Source organism: Hyperolius riggenbachi, chromosome 7 (genome assembly GCF_040937935.1).
Source record: "Hyperolius riggenbachi isolate aHypRig1 chromosome 7, aHypRig1.pri, whole genome shotgun sequence".
NCBI lineage: Eukaryota > Metazoa > Chordata > Amphibia > Anura > Hyperoliidae > Hyperolius > Hyperolius riggenbachi.
Genome location: NC_090652.1, coordinates 20,382,948 through 20,410,543, shown reverse-complemented (window position 1 = coordinate 20,410,543; position 27,596 = coordinate 20,382,948). Strand labels below are relative to the sequence as shown.

Genomic DNA, 27,596 nt, shown 5'->3' with positions numbered 1-27,596 from the left:
CTTCATCAAGAATCATTTTTCCATTGGATAGAACAATGGGTTAGCTTTGAGTTTTTCAACTGTGAAGTTCAGATGTTCACATATTAGAAAGATGAACAAGCGTTCTGCTCGGTGGACAGCGAGTGTTGCGTTTCTTTCCCTGTAAAAGTAGGAATGCAACGCAATGGAAAAGTCTGACGCACTTGAATGTCTAATGTATTGCTTTAGAGAAGGACTCCTATAATTGATGCAATCTCAAGATCACCGGAAATTCCTTATAAAAAAAGCTTTATTGACACATATACAAAACAGGTATATCCAAAAATAGAAAATGTATAAAAATGCAGTTCTTGAATATCAAACAGTGGGTCCTCATAGAGCCAAAAATAGGAACGATATCTAATTTGACTTGGAAAATGATTGTAGCTTTATGGGTATTTGTATTATTCAAGGCAACGACACACGTTCGTTTCGGGCTTTTATAACAATAAATATGCCCTTCATCAGGCCAAGATACCCAGCTCTGTATGGCTCAATCAGACGAGGAAAACCAAATAGGAATCAAATAATAATATACTGGGGGCGCCTGAACATACCAGGCGTACACAAAACCTTCCCAACTGCGAAGAAGACACTGAAGCGTGGGAACCCGTTTTGTATATGTGTCAATAAAGCTTTTTTATAAGGAATTTCCGGTGATCTTGAGATTGCATTAACTATATGAGTCCTTCTCTAAAGCAATACATTAGTCATGGTGGGCAAGGTGGACTGCCCTTAAAAAGGACTGTGTTTTGATCCTTCACGATATAAAGGACCTTACCCAATAGTATCTTTTGCACTTTGAATGTCTCATAGGTGTTGCTTTGAAGGGTGACATTCCACGCTACAATGCAGCTTTTGCATCACACCACTATAAGCAAAGCCTAAGGCCTGGCACCCACTTGCAGCGTTTTTGTTTTCAAAAAATCCTTTCCGCCAACTGTGCCACGACTCTCATTCAAGTGAATGAGAGTGTGGTTTTCAAAACAAAAACGCTGCAAGTGGGTCCCAGGCTTGGAGTTACATGGAAAACTAAGGGAATGGTCACACTTGAGGCCGCAGGAAAATGGCAGCATTTTCTCACGGCTGAATCCACATTCTTGGCCGGCAGCCAGCTGAGAACAGCTGACTGTATCGCACAACGCTTGCTATTTCCCCATTGCAGACAAAGCAATAGTGTCAGGCTTTTCCCCCACCGCAGAAAATCGCACAATGCTACCAGTGCACTGCGATTGCACATTGGGAAGCGTTATGCGCGTTATCGCATTGCAGAAAACACCGACGATTTTAAGCAAGTGCTTTACATTAGTTCATGTACATCTAATATTAAAAATAATGGTAATATTTTAAAATATCATCTGACTTCTCCCCTTCCTCTTTAGGTCTTTCAGGTCTCCGGAGAAAACCGCAACAACGTTCTGGAGCTGAGGAGCACATTCCTACCTCAGAGCAACCGCCGCAAACTCCTGTAGTTCGTCAACTTCATGGCTCTGTAGATGCTGCGCGGCAGTCGCTGGCTCCGCCCTCTTCCCGCTGCTGGGCGTGGCACTGTTGTCAAACCACGGCTGGAATTTCTGCACAGAAAAAGTGCCTACCATGACCGACCGGAGACTCCCAGCGACTCTTTACTGTGGCCATCGATTGCGTCCGACCGTTTCACTTTTATAGAAAAAACACTTACAACAGGCGACCTGCAGACACAAGAAAAATGACTTGTTTTCTACAAAAGTAAAATTCTATTTATAGACAATGCTGCCATTCGCACAGATTACGGCATTCTGAGGATTTTCAAAAACAATATATTTTTTTTCTATCGTAATTAACGGTACTTGCTTTGCTCCTAATTATCTAACGTTTTATTTTCTGCCTATCCTGAAGGCTGAATTATTACTATTTTTTGTTTTTGCATCAGTTGAAATACATATGCAGTATATTTGTATGCAGCCGGGCTATTTTTCCCTGCTGCTGCTCTGGTTGTTTACGTTTTGTTTTTTTAACGTCCCCCGTGATTTGCAGTAAATATGGTTCCCAGCTGATACAATACAAGCTGTACGAGAGGTAACAAGTTAATGTCTCATCACACAGAGAGAATATTCTAAAGGGCTGGTAATAACATTCAATATAAAAGCATTATGTTAAAGCACACCTGCATGCGGGAATTGAACTTATATGTAGTTTTAGCGGCATTGCTAGTTGTTGCCTGCATTTGGTATGGGCATTTATGGTTAAAAAAAAATGACAACCCCTGGCTGGCCCCCTAAGCATGAGATTGTAAAATATGGGACTATTTAGGAGACGCAGAGTAAAGTCATGGCGTACCACAAGTACTAGGATTTTAGAGTACATTGAAAATGGCCAGGGCCAACTTTCGGAGCAGGGTGATATGGAAAGACGCCTCACCCTGTGCCCGCTGAAACTTCTGGTGTTAATGTCATTCGGAGTTGTCGCAATTTCTGAACACGTAATTCAGAAACCGGCTATTGCCAGCAGCCAAATGACTTCATTTATTGGGGATTTTGTAAGAGACTAAAAACCTCTTTACCAAGCATATACAGCTATCCTAGTTATCTGGAACTCCAGTAACCAGCAGCCTCAACCAATCAGCTGGCAGTACTCGCAGTGATGAAGGCCAACTTCTAAGGCTGTTTGAAGACTATGCAGTGCTTAAAGAGAATCTGTATTGTTAAAATCGCTTCAAAGTAAACATACCAGTGCGTTAGGGGACATCTCCTATTACCCTCTGTCACAATTTCGCCGCTCCTCGCCGCATTAAAAGTGGTTAAAAACAGTTTTAAAACGTTTGTTTGTAAACAAACAAAATGGCCACCAAAACAGGAAGTAGGTTGATGTACAGTATGTCCACACATAGAAAAATACTTCCATACACAAGCAGGCTGTATACAGCATTCCTTTTGAATCTCAAGAGATCATTTATGTGTTTCTTTCCCCCATGCACTGAAGTTTCAGGCTGCTCTTTTCTTCCTGCAAACAGCTCTGCCCTTGTTTGTAATTCCTCAGTATGTGAAAGCCCAGCCAGCTCAGAGGACGATTTATCCAGCTTGTAAAAGATAAGAGAGAAGAGAGAAGCTGCTCTAATCTAAATAACACACAGTGTGCAGAGAGGGGCCTGGAAGGGGGAATTCATAGCAGAACCACAACACTGAAGAACTTGGCAGCCTTCCAGACACAGGCCGACAAGTCTGACATGGGAAAGATACATTGATTTATTACAGAGACAGTGATAGTATAAAGTGCTGCAGTAAGCCAGAACACATTAGAATAGCTTTTGGAACTTGTAGGATGATAAAAAACAGGATGCAATTTTTGTTACGGAGTCTCTTTAAAGTGAAATCGAGGTGAGAATAACAGGAAATAAATCTGGCAGCATCCAGGTCAAACAATACCAGTTGCCGGCGGCCCTGCTGGTCTATTTGGCTTCAATAGTGTCTGAATAACACCAGAAACCAGCATGGAGCTAATCTTGTCAGATTGTACAATATTGTCAAACACCAGATTTGCTAAAAAGTATTAGAGGCAGAGGATCAGCAGGGGTGCCAGGCAACTGGCATTGCTTAAAGGGAACCTGAACAGGTTTAAAAATGATGATTTTTCACTTACATGGGGCTTCCTCCAGCCCACCATAGGCCCCTGAGGTCCCCCAACGTCTTCCTGGCTCCTCTCCCAGTCCCACTGGCGGCTCCATAAATCAGCGACTTCCTCCTGAAAGTCGCCAGTCTTCTTCCTGGCCGAGCACGCGTCACCAAGTTGGCCGGCGTGAGATTCCTGCGCATGCGCAGCTCTCTAATTCTGAACCACACATGCACAGGACTCTCACGCCGGGCGACTTGATGACCTGTGCCGGCCAGGAAGAAGACTGGCGACTTTCAGGAGGAAGTTGCTGAATAACTGAGCTGCCAGCAGGACCGCAAGAGGAGCCAGGAGGATGCAGGGGGACCCCGCGGCCTATGGTGGGCTGGAGGAAGCCCCAGGTAAGTGGAAATTGTCATTTTTAAAATTGTTCAGGGTCCCTTTAAAAGGAAATACATATGGCAGCCTCCATATAACTCACCTCGGGGGCACTTTAAAGACTGGGTTCCAAGTTGTATCTGTTGTAATCCATCCCTTGCACTGATGAAGGCCAATTTAGCCTGAAACAGCTTTTGTTTGCAAGTTGGATTAGAATGATTGTGTAAAATAACAGGTACACTTCACATCAGCCACTCTGGACTTGTGTCTAGCGTACAGGGACATTAGGGAATATTTTGCATATTTACTACTGAGCAGAAGTGATGCATTATGAAACTACAACCCTGCTTAGGCTCCTCTCTCTGCTCATGGGGTTTATGGAAACAAAATGACATGATGTCCAGGTAAAACTAGTGTAGGGGGAACACTTTTCTGACCTGCTCATTCAGCAGCTATGCACCCTGTATTCTGTTGTCTGAAACTATCACCAGAGATATCTGTAGAACTATAGCATAAAACAATTTGTACTTTCACTATGACAGAGTTGAAATGGTAGTTTTACATGCAGTGTCATTTCTGTGACTGCCGTCCTACTGTCCTTTCACCCCCCACAACCCGGGTGATGGTACAGCTGCTATGAAAATCTGTTATGTCTAACATACCAGTGCAAATTACAGATGTATTAGCATTGGTCTCACAGCCAGTATATCTCACTTAAGCTGAAGCTAGATGGTATATGGGAGGCTGCCATATTTATTTTCTTTTAGGCAATACCAGTTTCATGGCTTTCTGCTGATCCTCTGTCTCTAATACTTTAACCCATAGACCCTGAACAAGCATGCAGCAGATCAGGTGTTTCTGAGAAAAATCAGACAAGATTAGCCGCATGCTTGTTTCAGGTGTGTGATTCAGACATTACTGCAGCCAAAGGGATCAGCAGGACTGCCGGGCAACACCTAAGGAAATAAATATGGCAGCCTCCATATTCCTCTCACTTCAGGTTCCCTTTAAAGAAAATCTGTAATGAAAAAAAAACTCCCCTGGAGGGCACTCACCTCGGGTGGGGGAAGCCTCCGGATCCTATTGAGGCTTCCCCCGTCCTCCTCGGTCCCACGGCGGCAGAGAAAATCCTCCTGGAGCGGCGGCGATGTAAATATTTACCGCCGTGGCTCCAGCGCAGGCGCAGTATCCGTTCTTCCCACGGAGATAGGCGAAAATAGCCGATCTCCGATGGACCGCTGTACTGCGCAGGCGCTAGTATCCTGCACCTGCGCAGTAGAGCGGACCCGACGGAGATCGGCTATTTTTGCCTGTCTCCGGTAGAAGAGCCACAACAGCACCCCCGCTGGAGCCCGGAAAGGTAAATATTGCACAGGCTGTCGGATTTGGCACTGCAGTGGGACACAGGAGGACGAGGGAAGCCTCGATAGGGTGCAGAGGCTTCCCCCTACTGAGGGGAGTACCCCCCAGGGGAACTTTTTTTCAGTACAGGTTTTCTTTAAGGTTTTTTGTTTGTTTTTTTTTCATTTTTTGTAAATGGGAGTGACTTCTCTATACAAATGATGGCAATCTTCCCTGTTATAAACTTGATTTTACAAGTAATTGACCAGTCGCATAGTTACAACGGAATTCTACAGATTAGATACTAATCATGGCTTTGTTGGATCTTATGTGTTAAAATAATTAACCACCTTAGCGGTATGGACGAGCTCAGCTCGTCCATTACCGCCAGAGGGTGCCGCTCAGGCCCTGCTGGGCCGATTTTGATGAAATAAAGAGCAGCACACGCAGCCGGCACTTTGCCAGCCGCGTGTGCTGCCTGATCGCCGCCGCTCTGCGGCGATCCGCTGCGAGCAGTGGCGAAAGAGGGTCCCCCCAGCCGCCTCAGCCCTGCGCAGCCGGAACAAATAGTTCCGGCCAGCGCTAAGGGCTGGATCGGAGGCGGCTGACGTCAGGACTTCGGCTGACGTCCATGACGTCACTCCGCTCGTCGCCATGGCGACGAAGTAAGCAAAACACGGAAGGCCGCTCATTGCGGCCTTCCGTGTTACTTTTGGCCGCCAGAGGCGATCAGAAGAACGCCTCCGGAGCGCCCTCTAGTGGACTTTCATGCAGCCAACTTTCAGTTGGCTGCATGAAATAGTTTTTTTTTATTTCAAAAAAACCCTCCCGCAGCCGCCCTGGCGATCTTAATAGAACGCCAGGGTGGTTAATGGAATTCCAGAATGAGAGGGAATTGTAACTAGGGAAGTCAGACTCTTCCATTTTAATCTATATGGAATCTTTAATCTGTTGGCGTTATGTTCTGTTTTTGAAAATGTGGTTTTGATAGAAATAATGCGATAACTGGACTGACCACAACTTTGGTTTTTGCTGCTTATTTTAACTACTTTAGGACATCGCTAGTTGAAATCTACGCACTGTTTTGATGCTGATCTGGCTGCCAGGGTGTAGATTTCAACTCACCACCGCCACGCATTCCTGCTGTCTCCCCGCCGCAGCTCACTCACCCTGCCATCTCTATGAAGGCAGAGCTCTGTGAGCTGGACAGGGGCAGATCTCATTGGCTTCTGGCCCTGTCTATCAGCGTAAGCAACTCCCATTGGCTTACATTGATAGACAGGGTCAGGAGCCAACGAAAGCGGCTCCTGACCGGCTCATAACACTCTGCCATCATAGAGACTGCAGCGTGGGTGGCCTGAGGTTCGTAGCATGCGGCGTGGACGGCAGTTGCAGCGGGTATTTGCGGCGATTTGTTGGTGTTTTGCCATTTCTGGTACCAGCGGTCTCTGGTCCTTAAGGGGGCAGAGACCGCTGGTACTTAAGTGGTTAAAAGCCTAAAACGGTGGAACTGCAGAGAAAAGGATGCAGCAGCAGCAGCAAGCCTTGATGATAAAAACAGTCAGCTGCTACTTTCTCCAGGCACTAGAGGGCCTTCTTTTTGGACAACAGATAGGCTCTCTTATTATGAATGAGCAGTCTGTTATGCGACAGTGACCTCTAGCGCCCTGGAGGGGACTAAACAGACTCCTATCGGCAAGCTGCTGCAGGGCACCATTCTTGAGTTCTGCTACTTATGTTTAAAATAACAGGACTGGGATATCTTTTTTTATAGCTGCTGCATCAGAGTTGGAGATAAAGAAACCTTGAGGCTCACCAAGATAATAGAAACTTTGAGTCATGTGATAAACTGCATCATCACAGATTACGTACTGTGGCATTCTCAGTAGTTCCAGAGACGTAATACAACAACAACAAAATCTAAGGACTTGTTCACACTACGAGCGACTTCGCTTTTTTTTTTTTTTTTTTTTTTTTTTAAGCAATAGCAGATTTTTTTAAATCGCTGTGCAACAGTCGCTTATGTGAGTGTTCTCACATAAGCAATAACCTTTCTATCCAGTCGCAAATGCGGCTCCTGTACCATTTTCTGAGCGTTTGCGATTTCCCTATACTTTCTATTGACTCGCAAAGTGCTTGCAAACTGTTCGAATTGCGATTTCCCGAGCACTTTCAGGAATACATTCCATTTATTAATTTCCGGGTCATAGTTCACTTCGTCAGGAAGTAAAAAAAAAAAATCGCTCAGAAAGCACTTAGAAAAACGCTTCAAAAAAACCCTATAAAAATTGCTCAGCGCTTGCGACAGCTCTGGCGGTTATATAACGTAAACAAAGCCTAAGCGTAGGGTGTGCTGAACTTCCCTATTGATCAGTGCAAGCCAATCGATTGATTTAACTAGTTGAGAGGCTTAAAAAGGGGAGGTACTTCCTCCTGACAGTGTTAGTTCTAATTTGCATATTGCTCTCCTGAGCTTATCTCTGGAACAAAAATAGATTTTGTGATGTAGTTTTCAATGAAGATAACGTCTGAACGTGGAGTTTATTTTCTCAGGCTCTGCTTGTGCTGCTCAGGACCAAGTCAGAGTCACTTAACCTTTTCGGGACCATGTGAATGAGATCCTACGCCGCACTTGTGGCTGTTCTAGCCTGATGCGGCGTAGGATCTACGCCGGCCCGCAATTTCCGCTCCCGACGGGATCGTGCGCACCCGGAGGGGGAGATTAAGCTGTCATATGACAGCCGACATCTCCCCCGAGTGATCAGCAGCCATCGCGTATGGCTGCTGATCACACGATCACTACGATCGCCGTCGGATCGTAGTGATCTGTTTGACAGCTGCGGCGGCAGGGGGGGAAAGAAGAGGATCCACTCACCTCCCTGCCGTTCCAGCGACGATCGGCGCCCCCTCCGCTCTGGCCGGCATCTCCGCTTCATCTGACGTCATCAAGCCGCGACCCGGAACTGCTCGTCAGACAGAACGGAGATGCCGGCCGGAGAAGAGGGTCCCGTGCGGCTCATTGCTGGAGCCTGGAAGGTAAGTGAAGGCTGCGGGCAGAAGGGGGAGGCACAGGCCACCATGGGGGACACCACTCTAGCCAGCCACACACGGGATCCGGCCGCCTGACCCCCCCAAACGCGCGCACCCCCTTCCCGCGCAAAATGACTGGTCCTTAAGGGGGGGTAGGTGGCCGGTCCCGAAAAGGTTAAATGAGTAATAAAGAAAAAAAAAAAAACGAATGTTTTACAGCTGATAATTTGGCATGGTTATTATTCAACCTTATGGTATAAGTATAGCATTAATTGGATCCACTATAATCAGAAAAGGATTACGATGAACTGGAGTCCTAGCTAGACGAGATAGCATTTTTTTTTGCCTCCTGCTGATGATCACCTGGCTTTTTTAGTAAGCTTTGCTGGGGGCTAACATCCACCAAGCCCCTAGACTCTCTCCAGGCCCTAGGCAGCTGCTTAGGCTTGCCTTGTGGAGGATCCATCTTTGGCTATAATGGCAGGAGCTGAACTCTGTACTGTAATTGTACAACGCTTTGCTTGTAAGAAATTAGCTGGAATGCCATGAAAGGAAAATGAACAAAAAGGAGGAACAGACACCTAGAATGTAAAAAGAATGTTTGCAGTATTTTGGATCCTCCTGATAATCCCCATCTCTGAGCAAACTGCTCCCCATCACCTTCAGCCTTGATGGATGGCTGCATAGTAATGACTGTAATAGTCAGTAACTGCAGGATTTCATAAACTGCACTTTGTTTCTGAGATCTGGGAAATAATGTTCAATGATACAGCTAGCAATAAACTCACATTTACTCCTTCAAGTCTCCTTACTTCAATTGTAATTGCAGTGTGTATAATACTTTCACAAGAACCGTGTGGTTCGAATGTCCGTGCGAACTAGTGCTTTCTAGAAGCTCTACAGGATCTTCTCAAAAAATTAGCATATTGTGATAAAGTTCATTATTTTCTGTAATGTACTGATAAACATTAGACTTTCATATATTTTAGATTCAAATACACACAACTGAAGTAGTTCAAGCCTTTTATTGTTTTACTATTGATGATTTTGGCATACAGCTCATGAAAACCCCAAATTCCTATCTCAAAAAATTAGCATATTTCATCCGACCAATAAAAGAAAAGTGTTTTTAAAACAAAAAAAGTCAACCTTCAAATAATTATGTTCAGTTATGCACTCAATACTTGATCGGGAATACTTATGCAGAAATGACTGCTTCAATGCGGCGTGGCATGGAGGCAATCAGCCTGTGGCACTGCTCAGGTGTTATGGAGGCCCAGGATGCTTCGATAGTGGCCTTAAGCTCATCCAGAGTGTTGGGTCTTGTGTCTCTCAACTTTCTCTTCACAATATCCCACAGATTCTCTATGGGGTTCAGGTCAGGAGAGTTGGCAGGCCAATTGAGCACAGTAATACCATGGTCAGTAAACCATTTACCAGTGGTTGTGGCACTGTGAGCGGGTGCCAGGTCGTGCTGAAAAATGAAATCTTCATCTCCATAAAGCTTTTCAGCAGATGGAAGCATGAACCCACTTTTGAACCAGAAACAGCGGCAGAAGCGCCTGACCTGGGCTACAGAGAAGCAGCACTGGACTGTTGCTCAGTGGTCCAAAGTACTTTTTTCGGATGAAAGTAACTTTTACATGTCATTCAGAAATCAAGGTGCCAGAGTCTGGAGGAAGACTGGGGAGAGGGAAATGCCAAAATGCCTGAAGTCCAGTGTCAAGTACCCACAGTCAGTGATGGTCTGGGGTGCCATGTCAGCTGCTGGTGTTAGTCCACTGTGTTTTATCAAGGGCAGGGTCAATGCAGCTAGCTATCAGGAGATTTTGGAGCACTTCATGCTTCCATCTGCTGAAAAGCTTTATGGAGATGAAGATTTATTTTTTTAGCACGACCTGGCACCTGCTCACAGTGCCAAAACCACTGGTAAATGGTTTACTGACCATGGTATTACTGTGCTCAATTGGCCTGCCAACTCTTCTGACCTGAACCCCATAGAGAATCTGTGGGATATTGTGAAGAGAAAGTTGAGAGACGCAAGACCCAACACTCTGGATGAGCTTAAGACCGCTATCGAAGCATCCTGGGCCTCCATAACACCTAAGCAGTGCTACAGGCTGATTGTCTCCATGCCACGCCGCATTGAAGCAGTCATTTCTGCAAAAGGATTCCCGACCAAGTATTGAGTGCATAACTGAACACAATTATTTGAAGGTTGACTTTTTTTGTTTTAAAAACACTTTTCTTTTATTGGTCGGATGAAATATGCTAATTTTTTGAGATAGGAATTTTGGGTCTTCATGAGCTGTATTCCAAAATCATCAATATTAAAACAATAAAAGGCTTGAACTACTTCAGTTGTGTGTATTTGAATCTAAAATATATGAAAGTCTAATGTTTATCAGTACATTACAGAAAATAATGAACTTTATCACAATATGCTAATTTTTTGAGAAGATCCTGTAAAGCTTCTGCCGTGTCCTGACTCCTCACTCAGATTCCTTCCCCAGCAACAAAGTGTGCTGTCAGTGAGTTCCTGGTGTTCAGGCTTGATTTATTAGCTGCAGTAAAGAAGGGATCACACTTGCATCTGCGGAAATCATAGACAATTCCCCACAAGCATTTTGGAGTGCGTTTTAAAGGGAACCCGAGGTGAGAGGGTTATGGAGACTGCCACATTGATTTCCTTTTAAAACAATGCCAGTTGCCTTGCAGACTTCCTGATTCTGTGTCTGATACTTTAGCCATAGACTCTGAACAAGCATGCAGCAGATTAGGTACTAGGACTCGGCAGACTCAGGTTATACTGAATTAGCCATATTCTTGTTCCAGGACTTTGACTCGCACTACTTATGCCAGAAGATCAACAGGTCTGCCAGGCAACTGGCATTGTTTACAAAGAAATACATATGGCAGCCTCCATATCCTTCTCACCTCAAAGCATGCCTTAACCTCCCTAGCGGTATGGACAGAAATGTCCGTTCAAAAAAACATGCTGTGAACAGTATAAACATGCATACACATCAATACTCTCCTGCACTGCATACTAGACCATTGCTTGACACATTTTGGCAAGTTACAGGAAAAAAAAAGTTTTAAAAATAAATGTTATCACTGTTTGCACAGAAATCCTGGGGAAATTGAACGCTGGGAAGGTTAAAGGGAAGGTTCAGGGAGGGGATTAAAAAAATAAAAATAAATTTCCACTTACCTGGGGCTTCCTCCAGCCCGTGGCAGGCAGGAGGTGCCCTCGCCGCCGCTCCGCAGGCTCCCGGTGGTCTCCGGTGCCCGACCCGACCTGGCCAGGCCGGCTGCCAGGTCGGGTTCTTCTGCGCTCCATTTCCTGGGACTTCTGCGTCCCACGCCGACGCGCTGACGTCATCGGACGTCCGCCGGGCTGTACTGCGCATGCGCAGAACTACTGCGCATGCGCAGTACAGCCCGGCGGACGTCCGATGACGTCAGCGCGCCGGCGTGGGACACAGAAGTCCCAGGAAATGGAGCGCAGAAGAGCCCGACCTGGCAGCCGGCCAGGTCGGGCACCGGAGACCACCGGGAGCCTGCGGAGCGGCGGTGAGGGCACCTCCTGCCTGCCACGGGCTGGAGGAAGCCCCAGGTAAGTGGAAATTTATTTTTATTTTTTTTAATCCCCTCCCTGAACCTTCCCTTTAAGGGGAATTTTATTTTTTAACCACTATGCACAATTGCAGACACCTCTGGAAAAAAAAAATGCAGCTGTACCATAGACTCTTTACATGCGTTTCCGCATGCATTTTTGGTATGGGGCAAAACGTTGCAGCGTTTTTCAAGCATGACCCCTGCTTAAAAGTTCTGTACTAGCTGTGTTATAAGTAATACACTTACCTTGGTGAGCTGGTAGTTCATAATTAGCAGGGTAAGTGGCTGACACAAAACACAACATCGGCACTACTAACAACAGTAAAGGGAAAATTGCAGAAATTTGGCATAAAGCGCCCTTCCAGGTCATCTCATTCCCCATCCCTACTCCCCAGTAGTCCTCAGCTGTCCCTTCACATTCCCTCCCCTGACCACTTCCTACACGATGTCTCTCTACCCTCAGCTATCCCTATACCTTGCATTTGACCTTTTCTAATTACCAGTGACATACCTACCCAACCCTCACAGTATTATTATTATTATTGATTTATAAAGCGCCAACATATTCCGTGGCGCTGTACAAAATAAGAAACAAACATGGGGTACATAATACAGACAATGGTGTACACTAATATACAAGATACATAATTAGTGACAAAATACAAAAAATTATACAGCATACAGAATACAAAATACAGAAGTGGTTATGACAGTGATAAAAGTAACATGATGAATAAAATGTATAATGATTTCCAAGACACAAAAGGGGGAGAGAGCCCTGCCCTTGTGAGCTTACAATCTAAAGGGAATGGGGGGAACAAGAGGAGGGGTAGTATACAATAAAATATATAAAGGCAGCGTGTTTTAGGATACCTAGTAGGGGTGCAATTTGGTCTTAGGACAAAGGGAAGTGGCTTAAGGTAGCGCATATGCTTGTCGGAACAAATGAGTTTTTAGAGAGCGTTTAAAAATAACAAAGGTTGGCGAGTGACGGATGTGTTGCGGGAGGGGATTCCAGAGAAGGGGTGAAGCTCGTGCAAAATCTTATAAGCGGAAATGTGAGGAGGTGATTCTAGAGGAGGACAACAGAAGATCGTGTGCAGATCTGAGATTGTGATTGGGTTTGTATCTGGAAACGAGTGATGATATGTACTGGGGAGAGAGATTGTGGAGAGCTTTGTAGGTTAGGGTTAGGAAGGAGTTTGAACTGGATCCTCTGGTTAATTGGCAGCCAGTGAAGAGCTTGACAGAGAGGAGCAGCAGAGGAAGAGCGAGAGGAGAGATGAATGAGACGAGCAGCTGAGTTCAGTACCGACTGGAGTGGGGCCAGTCTGTTAGAAGGTAGTCCACAAAGTAGTACGTTGCAGTAGTCCAGGGGAGATATTAGAGCATGTATTAACATTTTGGTTGCGTCTTGAGTGAGAAAGGGACGGATGCGAGATATATTTGTGAGTTGGAGATGGCAGGAGCTGGTTATGGAGTTAAGATGAGGAATAAAAGAGAGAGAAGAGTTGAATATTACCCCCAAGCACCGAGCTTTGGGAACTGAAGTTATGGGAGTGTTATTAACATTTATAGTTACTTCAGGCAGAGAGGTGGCCAGAGACGGTGGAAAAATTATTAGTTCCGTTTTACTCATATTAAGTTTTAGGAAACGAGAGGACATGAAGGAGGAGGATATAGCAGACAAGCAGTCAGGAACATGTCACCTTCCTGTCCCCAACTGTATTCTACTCCCTGCACACTACAACCTACACTCCACTCTATACACCAAACCAGCCTTACACACGGACCTCTACATTCCACACCCATATAACATCTCTGTCCTGGCATCCTACACTTTACACTCTACATTCAGTACCACAAATCCCTGCATCCTACACTGTACATACTGCAGGCAAGATTCTACACCTCACATTCTTTACATTCAGTACCGCAAATCCCTGCATCCTACACTGTACATACTGCAGGCCAGACGCTACACCCCACATTCAGTACCTCAAATCCCTGCATCCTACACTGTACATACTGCAGGCCAGATTCTACACCTCACATTCAGTACCTCAAATCCCTGCATCCTACACTGTACATACTGCAGGCCAGACTCTACACCTCACATTCAGTACCACAAATCCCTGCATCCTACACTGTACATACTGCAGGCCAGACTCTACACCTCACATTCTTTACATTCAGTACCACAAATCCCTGCATCCTACACTGTACATACTGCAGGCCAGACTCTACACCTCACATTCTTTACATTCAGTACCGCAAATCCCTGCATCCTACACTGTACATACTGCAGGCCAGACTCTACACCTCACATTCTTTACATTCAGTACCACAAATCCCTGCATCCTACACTGTACATACTACAGGCCAGACTCTACACCTCACATTCTTTACATTCAGTACCACAAATCCCTGCATCCTACACTGTACATACTGCAGGCCAGATTCTACACCTCACATTCAGTACCTCAAATCCCTGCATCCTACACTGTACATACTGCAGGCCAGACGCTACACCCCACATTCAGTACCTCAAATCCCTGCATCCTACACTGTACATACTGCAGGCCAGACTCTACACCTCACATTCTTTACATTCAGTACCGCAAATCCCTGCATCCTACACTGTACATACTGCAGGCCAGACTCTACACCCCACATTCTTTACATTCAGTACCACAAATCCCTGCATCCTACACTGTACATACTGCAGGCCAGACTCTACACCTCACATTCTTTACATTCAGTACTACAAATCCCTGCATCCTACACTGTACATACTGCAGGCCAGATTCTACACCTCACATTCTTTACATTCAGTACCACAAATCCCTGCATCCTACACTGTACATACTGCAGGCCAGACTCTACACCTCACATTCTTTACATTCAGTACCGCAAATCCCTGCATCCTACACTGTACATACTACAGGCCAGACTCTACACCTCACATTCTTTACATTCAGTACCGCAAATCCCTGCATCCTACACTGTACATACTGCAGGCCAGACTCTACACCTCACATTCTTTACATTCAGTACCACAAATCCCTGCATCCTACACTGTACATACTGCAGGCCAGACTCTACACCTCACATTCTTTACATTCAGTACCACAAATCCCTGCATCCTACACTGTACATACTGCAGGCCAGACTCTACACCTCACATTCTTTACATTCAGTACCGCAAATCCCTGCATCCTACACTGTACATATTGCAGGCCAGACTCTACACCTCACATTCATTACATTCAGTACCACAAATCCCTGCATCCTACACTGTACATACTGCAGGCCAGACTCTACACCTCACATTCAGTACCACAAATCCCTGCATCCTACACTGTACATACTGCAGGCCAGACTCTACACCTCACATTCAGTACCACAAATCCCTGCATCCTACACTGTACATACTGCAGGCCAGACTCTACACCTCACATTCTTTACATTCAGTACCACAAATCCCTGCATCCTACACTGTACATACTGCAGGCCAGACGCTACACCCCACATTCTTTACATTCAGTACCACAAATCCCTGCATCCTACACTGTACATACTGCAGGCCAGACTCTACACCTCACATTCTTTACATTCAGTACCGCAAATCCCTGCATCCTACACTGTACATACTGCAGGCCAGACTCTACACCTCACATTCTTTACATTCAGTACCACAAATCCCTGCATCCTACACTGTACATACTGCAGGCCAGACTCTACACCTCACATTCAGTACCACAAATCCCTGCATCCTACACTGTACATACTGCAGGCCAGACTCTACACCTCACATTCTTTACATTCAGTACCACAAATCTCTGCATCCTACACTGTACATACTGCAGGCCAGACTCTACACCTCACATTCTTTACATTCAGTACCGCAAATCCCTGCATCCTACACTGTACATACTACAGGCCAGACTCTACACCTCACATTCATTACATTCAGTACCACAAATCCCTGCATCCTACACTGTACATACTGCAGGCCAGACTCTACACCTCACATTCATTACATTCAGTACCGCAAATCCCTGCATCCCACACTGTACTTACTGCAGGCCAGACTCTACACCTCACATACTTTACATTCAGTACCGCAAATCCCTGCATCCTACACTGTACATACTGCAGGCCAGACTCTACACCTCACATTCTTTACATTCAGTACCACAAATCCCTGCATCCCACACTGTACTTACTGCAGGCCAGACTCTACACCTTACATTCTTTACATTCAGTACCGCAAATCCCTGCATCCTACACTGTACATACTGCAGGCCAGACTCTACACCTCACATTCAGTACCGCAAATCCCTGCATCCTACACTGTACATACTGCAGGCCAGACTCTACACCTCACATTCAGTACCGCAAATCCCTGCATCCTACACTGTACATACTGCAGGCCAGACTCTACACCTCACATTCAGTACCGCAAATCCCTGCATCCTACACTGTACATACTGCAGGCCAGACTCTACACCTCACATGGTTTACATTCAGTACCGCAAATCCCTGCATCCTACACTGTACATACTGCAGGCCAGACTCTACACCTCACATTCAGTACCGCAAATCCCTGCATCCTACACTGTACATACTGCAGGCCAGACTCTACACCTCACATTCTTTACATTCAGTACCACAAATCCCTGCATCCTACACTGTACATACTGCAGGCCAGACTCTACACCTCACATTCTTTACATTCAGTACCGCAAATCCCTGCATCCTACACTGTACATACTACAGGCCAGACTCTACACCTCACATTCTTTACATTCAGTACCGCAAATCCCTGCATCCTACACTGTACATACTGCAGGCCAGACGCTACACCCCACATTCAGTACCTCAAATCCCTGCATCCTACACTGTACATACTGCAGGCCAGACGCTACACCCCACATTCAGTACCTCAAATCCCTGCATCCTACACTGTACATACTGCAGGCCAGACTCTACACCTCACATTCATTACATTCAGTACCACAAATCTCTGCATCCTACACTGTACATACTGCAGGCCAGACTCTACACCTCACATTCTTTACATTCAGTACCGCAAATCCCTGCATCCTACACTGTACATACTACAGGCCAGACTCTACACCTCACATTCTTTACCACAAATCCCTGCATCCTACACTGTACATACTGCAGGCCAGACGCTACACCCCACATTCAGTACCTCAAATCCCTGCATCCTACACTGTACATACTACAGGCCAGACTCTACACCTCACATTCTTTACATTCAGTACCGCAAATCCCTGCATCCTACACTGTACATACTGCAGGCCAGACGCTACACCCCACATTCAGTACCGCAAATCCCTGCATCCTACACTGTACATACTACAGGCCAGACTCTACACCTCACATTCTTTACATTCAGTACCGCAAATCCCTGCATCCTACACTGTACATACTGCAGGCCAGACGCTACACCCCACATTCAGTACCTCAAATCCCTGCATCCTACACTGTACATACTACAGGCCAGACTCTACACCTCACATTCTTTACATTCAGTACCGCAAATCCCTGCATCCTACACTGTACATACTGCAGGCCAGACGCTACACCCCACATTCAGTACCACAAATCCCTGCATCCTACACTGTACATACTGCAGGCCAGACGCTACACCCCACATTCAGTACCTCAAATCCCTGCATCCTACACTGTACATACTGCAGGCCAGATTCTACACCTCACATTCTTTACCACAAATCCCTGCATCCTACACTGTACATACTGCAGGCCAGACTCTACACCTCACATTCATTACATTCAGTACCACAAATCTCTGCATCCTACACTGTACATACTGCAGGCCAGACTCTACACCTCACATTCTTTACATTCAGTACCGCAAATCCCTGCATCCTACACTGTACATACTACAGGCCAGACTCTACACCTCACATTCTTTACCACAAATCCCTGCATCCTACACTGTACATACTGCAGACCAGACTCTACACCTCACATTCTTTACATTCAGTACCACAAATCCCTGCATCCTACACTGTACATACTGCAGGCCAGACTCTACACCTCACATTCTTTACATTCAGTACCACAAATCTCTGCATCCTACACTGTACATACTGCAGGCCAGACTCTACACCTCACATTCTTTACCACAAATCCCTGCATCCTACACTGTACATACTGCAGGCCAGACTCTACACCTCACATTCATTACATTCAGTACCACAAATCTCTGCATCCTACACTGTACATACTGCAGGCCAGACTCTACACCTCACATTCTTTACATTCAGTACCGCAAATCCCTGCATCCTACACTGTACATACTACAGGCCAGACTCTACACCTCACATTCTTTACCACAAATCCCTGCATCCTACACTGTACATACTGCAGACCAGACTCTACACCTCACATTCTTTACATTCAGTACCACAAATCCCTGCATCCTACACTGTACATACTGCAGGCCAGACTCTACACCTCACATTCTTTACATTCAGTACCGCAAATCCCTGCATCCTACACTGTACATACTGCAGGCCAGACTCTACACCTCACATTCTTTACATTCAGTACCGCAAATCCCTGCATCCTACACTGTACATACTGCAGGCCAGACTCTACACCTCACATTCTTTACATTCAGTACCGCAAATCCCTGCATCCTACACTGTACATACTGCAGGCCAGACGCTACACCCCACATTCAGTACCTCAAATCCCTGCATCCTACACTGTACATACTGCAGACCAGACTCTACACCTCACATTCTTTACATTCAGTACCACAAATCCCTGCATCCTACACTGTACATACTGCAGGCCAGACTCTACACCTCACATTCTTTACATTCAGTACCACAAATCCCTGCATCCTACACTGTACATACTGCAGGCCAGACTCTACACCTCACATTCTTTACATTCAGTACCACAAATCCCTGCATCCTACACTGTACATACTGCAGGCCAGACTCTACACCTCACATTCTTTACATTCAGTACTGCAAATCCCTGCATCCTACACTGTACATACTGCAGGCCAGACTCGACACCTCACATTCTTTACATTCAGTACCGCAAATCCCTGCATCCTACACTGTACATACTGCAGGCCAGACTCTACACCTCACATTCTTTACATTCAGTACCGCAAATCCCTGCATCCTACACTGTACATACTGCAGGCCAGACTCTACACCTCACATTCTTTACATTCAGTACCACAAATCCCTGCATCCTACACTGTACATACTACAGGCCAGACGCTACACCTCACATTCTTTACATTCAGTACCACAAATCCCTGCATCCTACACTGTACATACTGCAGGCCAGACTCTACACCTCACATTCTTTACATTCAGTACCGCAAATCCCTGCATCCTACACTGTACATACTGCAGGCCAGACTCTACACCTCACATTCTTTACATTCAGTACCACAAATCCCTGCATCCTACACTGTACATACTGCAGGCCAGACTCTACACCTCACATTCTTTACATTCAGTACCACAAATCCCTGCATCCTACACTGTACATACTGCAGGCCAGACTCTACACCTCACATTCTTTACATTCAGTACCGCAAATCCCTGCATCCTACACTGTACATACTGCAGGCCAGACTCTACACCTCACATTCTTTACATTCAGTACTGCAAATCCCTGCATCCTACACTGTACATACTGCAGGCCAGACTCTACACCTCACATTCTTTACATTCAGTACCACAAATCCCTGCATCCTACACTGTACATACTGCAGGCCAGACTCTACACCTCACATTCTTTACATTCAGTACCACAAATCCCTGCATCCTACACTGTACATACTGCAGGCCAGACTCTACACCTCACATTCTTTACATTCAGTACCACAAATCCCTGCATCCTACACTGTACATACTGCAGGCCAGACTCTACACCTCACATTCTTTACATTCAGTACTGCAAATCCCTGCATCCTACACTGTACATACTGCAGGCCAGACTCTACACCTCACATTCTTTACATTCAGTACCACAAATCCCTGCATCCTACACTGTACATACTGCAGGCCAGACTCTACACCTCACATTCTTTACATTCAGTACCACAAATCCCTGCATCCTACACTGTACATACTGCAGGCCAGACTCTACACCTCACATTCTTTACATTCAGTACCGCAAATCCCTGCATCCTACACTGTACATACTGCAGGCCAGACTCTACACCTCACATTCTTTACATTCAGTACTGCAAATCCCTGCATCCTACACTGTACATACTGCAGGCCAGACTCTACACCTCACATTCTTTACATTCAGTACCGCAAATCCCTGCATCCTACACTGTACATACTGCAGGCCAGACTCTACACCTCACATTCTTTACATTCAGTACCTCAAATCCCTGCATCCTACACTGTACATACTGCAGACCAGACTCTACACCTCACATTCTTTACATTCAGTACCACAAATCCCTGCATCCTACACTGTACATACTGCAGGCCAGACTCTACACCTCACATTCTTTACATTCAGTACCACAAATCCCTGCATCCTACACTGTACATACTGCAGGCCAGACTCTACACCTCACATTCTTTACATTCAGTACTGCAAATCCCTGCATCCTACACTGTACATACTGCAGGCCAGACTCTACACCTCACATTCTTTACATTCAGTACCGCAAATCCCTGCATCCTACACTGTACATACTGCAGGCCAGACTCTACACCTCACATTCATTACATTCAGTACCACAAATCCCTGCATCCTACACTGTACATACTGCAGGCCAGACTCTACACCTCACATTCTTTACATTCAGTACCACAAATCCCTGCATCCTACACTGTACATACTGCAGGCCAGACTCTACACCTCACATTCTTTACATTAAGTACCACAAATCCCTGCATCCTACACTGTACATACTACAGGCCAGACTCTACACCTCACATTCTTTACATTCAGTACCACAAATCCCTGCATCCTACACTGTACTTACTGCAGGCCAGACTCTACACCTTACATTCTTTACATTCAGTACCACAAATCCCTGCATCCTACACTGTACATACTGCAGGCCAGACTCTACACCTCACATTCAGTACCACAAATCCCTGCATCCTACACTGTACATACTGCAGGCCAGACTCTACACCTCACATTCAGTACCACAAATCCCTGCATCCTACACTGTACATACTACAGGCCAGACTCTACACCTCACATTCTTTACATTCAGTACCGCAAATCCCTGCATCCTACACTGTACATACTGCAGGCCAGACTCTACACCTCACATTCATTACATTCAGTACCACAAATCCCTGCATCCTACACTGTACATACTGCAGGCCAGACTCTACACCTCATATTCTTTACATTCAGTACCGCAAATCCCTGCATCCTACACTGTACATACTACAGGCCAGACTCTACACCTCACATTCAGTACCACAAATCCCTGCATCCTACACTGTACATACTACAGGCCAGACTCTACATCTCAAATTCTATACACTCCATCCTAAATCTTATGTGCCATAATTCTACACACCATATACCCTCCACCTTACACTGAACATGGCACAATCTACACTTCACTCCCTGAATTGTATGCTCCATACACCCTCCTACATTATACAGAATATGTCCTACACTTTACTCCCTGACGTAGGAGTCAGAGAAGGGATGCGGCTGAGAAGAGATCTTGGAGCCGATAGGTGATACATTTCTCTAGCATGTTCCACTCGGGACTTTTCATTGGGCAAGAGCAGGGTGGGAGGAATGGCTACCTGATATTAGTTAGCATCCCATCCCCAGTATTAGATAGTCAGGTGTGCCACCAGTATTAGGGGCGGATCTGCCTATCTCTACTGGTGGATGGGAACCTACCTCATACTTGGGTGCATATCTGGCTATACTGGGTGGGGGGAGGCTACCCAATATTGGGTGCAACATCTGGCTATCTATACTGGGAAGGCCAACTAATATTGAGGGCACTTTGAAATATCCGCCTCTAGTGCTGGAATCCTGGTCCTGCCCACATCCTACACTCCGCCCCCTTCTAACACCTGCACACTACTCTGCACCACCTACACTCTGTTGGACGAGATACAGTAGCAGTCAGTTTTTATTGTTACCTGTGTCCCAGTTGAAGATATTTCCCCTCATTTATGGTAGTGTCATTACTGAATGCCAATCATGAGCAGTGACCCAATGAGAATGCAGCAATAAAGACCTAACAATCTTTCCTCATAAGCTCAGAAAAAGACTCAATACAAAACCACTCTTAGGGGGTAACTTTGCCTTGTACAAATAGCTAGACTATTAAAAACAAAACAAAAAAAAAACACCAGAGAAAACATCTTAAAACAAGTAGTGTTTACATCAAACACCCTTCCTAAATCTGTACATTCCTACATAACAACAATAATCACACAAAAAAAAGTAAAATTTGAAATGCATGAAAAGACATAAAAAGCACATTTCACCCAAGGTAAAATGTGCTATAAATTACTTTTCTCATATGTTAGAAAACTGACAGAGCTGACAGGTTTTGGATTAGCCCATCTCCTCATGGGGGATTCTCTGGATTTTCTTTATTTTTAAAAAGTGCTTAGTGACTGGCAGTTGCTCAGTCCAACTGCCAAAACAGTGTGTAAACAGGTGGGTGGGGGCAGCCGGGATCTTTATATAGATCCTTTCCAGGGAGTGCATTAGTAAAGAATAAATTAAATACTGAGAATCCCCCATGATGAGATGGATTAGCCAAAAACCTGTCAGATCTGGCAAATTTCTAACAGCAACATAGGAGAAAAATGGATTTTACACTTTTTTTGTGATAGTGCTTTAAGAATCAACAATGAAAAGTGCTGTGAAGGAAACTCAAGTTTCAAGTGAATAACGTGCATACACCTTGTTACGGTACTTACATACAATTACACAGTACTGAGTAAAATATTCAGTACATTATATAAAAAAACCCTCAAAGGCAGTATATGTGTAGGAAATATGGCTCCCTATTATTATCCTATTAAATGTATGGAACGCAAACGAAAAGGGTATCCGCAATACAAAGAGCGTGGAGGTGTACGCATGCCTCCTAACAGGAAGAGCGGAAACAGAGGCCTTTTCAACACCAACATATCTGCATCAAAGACAATCCGCCACTTCAGCGCTTTTCTGAGCGTTTGCATTTGATCAGCGCTTTGAGCGCAAAAAAAAAAAATACATTAAAAAAAAACTCGCTCCCTTTCACTTGCAGCAAAATCACATAAATAAGACTGCGATCACATACAATCGCGGACATGTAAAAACGTATGCGATCGCAGTGATTTTTATGCAAATGAATGGGAGCGATTTTTTTTTTAAAGCGCTGATCAATCACAAGCGCTCAGAAAAGCGCTTATATAGTGTGTCTGAGCCCTTATTAATGCTTGTTTTCAAGATGCTTTAACCCCCCTGGCGGTATGAAAAATTCCGCCAGGGTGCAGCGCAGCAGTTTTTTTAATTTTTTTTAAATCATGTAGCGAGCCCAGGGCCCGCTACATGATAGCCGCTGCTCAGCGGCATCCCCCCGCCCGCTTCGATCGCCTTCGGCGATCTCCGATCAGGAAATCTCGTTCAAAGAACGGGATTTCCTGGAGGGCTTCCCCCGTCACCATGGCGACGGGGCGGGATGACGTCACCGACGTCAGGACGTCATTGGGAGTCCCGATCCACCCCTCGGCGCTGCCTGGCACTAAGGACGCAGGCCAGCGGCGATCAGTGTGCTGGCGCAGTTAGCAAAGTGCTAGCTGCGTCCAGCAAAAAAAAAAAAATTATGTAAATCGGCCCAGCAGGGCCTGAGCGGCACCCTCCGGCGGCTTACCCCGTGTCACACACGGGGTTACCGCTAAGGAGGTTAAAGAACAACTGAAGCGAGAGGGATATGGAGGCTTCTATATTTATTTCCTTTTAAGCAACACCAGTTGCCTGGCAGCCCTGCTGATTTACTAGGCTGCAGTAGTGTCTGAATAACACCAGAAACAAGCATGCTGCTAATCTTGTCAGATCTGACAATGTCAGAAACGCCTGATCTGCCGCATGCTTGTTCAGGGTCTATGGCTAAAAGTATAAGAAGCAAAGCATAGCCAGTCAATTGGTACTGCTTAAAGCAGACCTGAACTCAGAACGTCCTCTCTGCTCTAAAAAGGTAAGCAACAGCATAGTAAACTTTAAAGAAAAAAATATTTGTTACAGCAGATTAGGGATGGTCCTGCTTAGGAGAACTCATGGAGAAGCATGTGATCAGTTTGATCAGCTGATAGATTGTAAGGTTCTGATTTGCTGTGATGACTTCCTGGTTTAACACATGATCAGGACCAGCAAATCAGAACCTTACAAATCTATCAGCTCATCAAACTGATCACATGCTTCTCCATCAGTTCTCCAAAGCAGGGCCATCCCTACAGCAGAATACAAATCCTGCAATAAATCAGCTATGTGTCTACTGCCTGCTTTCATGGAAGCAAACATATTGTGAACATCCTGTGCATCAATTAGCTGCTCTGCCATGGCAGAGGAGATTCCTGAGCTGACACAGCTGAGAGATCAAATTGCAACTTGTGCTTAGTCACAGATGAGTGGTAATTAGACAGGCTAAACTCTCTAAACACTGTATATAGCGTGCATTTCTATTTTCCATCTGTTCTGTGCAAGAGAACAGGTCCATTTTAACCACTTAATGACAAGCTGACTTATAAAAATGTCCTGGAGCCATTAAGAGGCTCTAGCAGGACGTTTTTATAAGTCTACAAGTGCTGCTGCCGCCCTGCGTGTGCATTCCATGCATTCCATGCACATTAAAATTGTGCAAAAAAAACCCTTTATTTCCCAAAAACTATATTGTCACCATACTTTGTACTAGGGACATAAAATCTTGTGATAACCAGGACAAATAGACAGATAAAATGTCTGGGTGTTATGCACAGTAGCAGTGTTTATATTAACCACTTCTATACCATTAAATTTTGTGCTGATCTGTGCTGCGTGGGCTCTCCAGCCCACAGCACAGATCAGATAGCAGCCAGGCCGATCAGACTTCCCCCCCATTTTTCCCCACTAGGGGGATGTCCTGCTGGGGGGGGTCTGATCGCCGCCGGCTGCTTGCGCTTGCGGGGGGGGGGGCCTCTTCAAAGCCCCCCTCCGCATCGCTTCCTGGCCTCCTTCCCCTTCCCTCCCTCTCCCTCCCCCTGTGAGCGGCGCAGGACGGATTTCCGTCCTGCGCCTGATGGGATAGGCTTTAGCCTATCAGATGCCGGCGATCCCCGGCCAATCAGAGGCCGGGGATCACCGATCTCCTCTACGGCGCTGCTGCGCAGCAGCGCCTTATACATGTAAACACCGGGGAAGGTCTTCCCCGTGTGTTTACATTTACCCTGCGAGCCGCCGATCGGCTCGCAGGGTGTTCACGGAGACATACGAGCGGCCGTTTCCATGGAATACACTTCAGGATTCAGGGGCGTATATATACGCACCGAGAATCCGGAAGTGGTTAAAACTATAGGGGATGAAATTGGAGAAATAGTGTATTTTTCATTTTTTTCCTTGTTTTTCCCTTTAAATTGCATAGAAAATAAAGTAATTACTGAAAACAAATATCAACCCCAAAAAGCCCAATTGGTGGTGAAAAAAACAAGGTATAGATCATTTCATTGTGATTAGTAGTGATTAAGCTATTGGCAAATGAAAGGGATGAGTATTGAAAGGTGAAAAATCGCTCGTCCGTTAGGGTAAAAAGCCCTTTGGGGTGAAGTGGTTAAAAAGAGCCCGAGGTGGGCTCAATAAAAAAAAAAAAGGGTAGGCTACTTGATCCGGGGGGCTGAGTGGATCAAGCCTCAAAAACTGCCACTCCTGTGGGCCGCACTGGCCCACTTTCACTTTCGTGACCTCATTATCTCATCCAGCGTGCAGGGAGGCAGGGAGCAGCTTTCTCTGCCCCTCAGACAGGATGTGCGATCATCTCCAGTACCAGAAATAGCAAGGGCTGAACCCGACAACACTACGTCTTCCTACAAAGGCAATTACATGTTGGCAGTGCACTGTGTGTGCAGGCTGTCTCATGCCCTCTCCCAACCCCTCCAGCGTTACCCAAACTCTGGAAAACATGCTTGCTATGTGACTTGGGAGCTACCTTACCTGGAGGGCGCTCCAGGCCTCTGAAAAGGGAAACACTACAGGCAGTGCCCTAAGCACTCCCACTGCCTGGGAACGTCAACCACAAATTCACCCCAGGTGGGGGGGTGGAGGGGGAGGGAACAGCACACGTAACGCCCCACATGCTCTCCGCAACTTTTCCCCAGGGTGGGGGGGGGAAGCCAGTGCATGCAGCACTCCACTTGGGAAAGCCACCCACTCCTCACAGGAACAGAAAGTGTTGCAGGTTGTGTTGTGCACCCTGAAAACCAGAAAAGTGTGAAAATAGCCTTAAAGAGACTCTGTAACTTCAAAAAGATCCCCTGGGGGGTACTCACCTCGGGTGGGGGAAGCCTCCGGATCCTAATGAGGCTTCCCCCGTCCTCTGTCCCACGGGGGTCTCGCTGCAGCCCTCCGAACAGCCGGCGACAGGCCCGACTGTGACTTCAATATTTACCTTTGCTGGCTCCAGCGGGGGCGCTGTGGCTGCTTTCGGCTCGGAAATAGACGGAAATACCCGATCTCCGCCGGGTCCGCTCTACTGCGCAGGTGGCGGAGACTTGCGCCTGCGCAGTAGAGCAGGCCCGACGGCGATCGGGTATTTCCGCCTACTTCGGAGCCGACAGCCACCAGAGGGCCTTGCGCAGGAGCCGGGAAGGTAAATATTGCGTCACCGCTGCACGGAGGGCTGCAGCGAGACCCCCGTGGGACAGAGGACGGCGTGGGAAGCCTCATTAGGATCCGGAGGCTTCCCCCACCCGAGGTGAGTACCCCCCAGGGGACGTTTTGCCGTTACAGTTCCTCTTTAAAGAGGGACTATAATATATTGTTTTTAAACCAATCGACGGAAAAAAAGAGCGTGTGTTATGAGGAGAAGAAGAGATAAGCAAAAGAGAAGAAATGCTCTTATTTGATCAGTGTCGAGTAGTATAAGTGCTTCATGCAGTATGGGGGGAATCATGTTTAGGCCGGTTACACACTGAAAGCGTGCAGGAGAACGGCTCCTGCGCGCGTTGCGGCGTGTCGTCGGGAAACTCCGGTGCGACGCTGAGTAGCGCCGGTAGTAGTTAATTAACCCGAAGGGGAAACGCCGATTCCCGACGATAAAATGCGCCGGGACGCGTCGTACCGCAACATATCGAAACGCAGCGTCGGGTGTGAAAGGTAAAAGGAAAGTCTATGGACTTTCCTTTTACCTTGGTTAACGCAAAGTATAGACTTTGCGTTAAAACGCCAAAAGAGGGCTCTGGTGTGAAAGAGTCCTTACTACTGGTGCGTAGTGCTAGAAGGTTTTTTTTTTCTAAATTCCTTTAGTCATGCCCCTTTTTTCCTTATAAGATCACAGCTATTTTGCCACAATTCTGATTCAGGGAGTGATCATCACTCCCTGAACAAGAATTGCA

The 27,596-nt window shown here is 46.0% G+C and overlaps 2 long non-coding RNA genes across 2 annotated transcripts in view; one reads left to right on the top strand and one right to left on the bottom strand.

Annotated features, from left to right (window-relative positions):
• LOC137525406 (uncharacterized) overlaps positions 1-2,161 on the top strand; it is a 28,885-nt gene extending 26,724 nt beyond the window's left edge. The window contains exon 3 of the long non-coding RNA XR_011022918.1: positions 1,401-2,161. This is a non-coding gene — a long non-coding RNA (uncharacterized lncRNA). The remainder of the gene's footprint in view (positions 1-1,400) is intronic.
• The window catches only part of LOC137525407 (uncharacterized), an 80,047-nt gene continuing 53,158 nt past the window's right edge, over positions 708-27,596 (bottom strand). Inside the window, exon 3 of the long non-coding RNA XR_011022919.1 lies at positions 708-1,709. This is a non-coding gene — a long non-coding RNA (uncharacterized lncRNA). The remainder of the gene's footprint in view (positions 1,710-27,596) is intronic.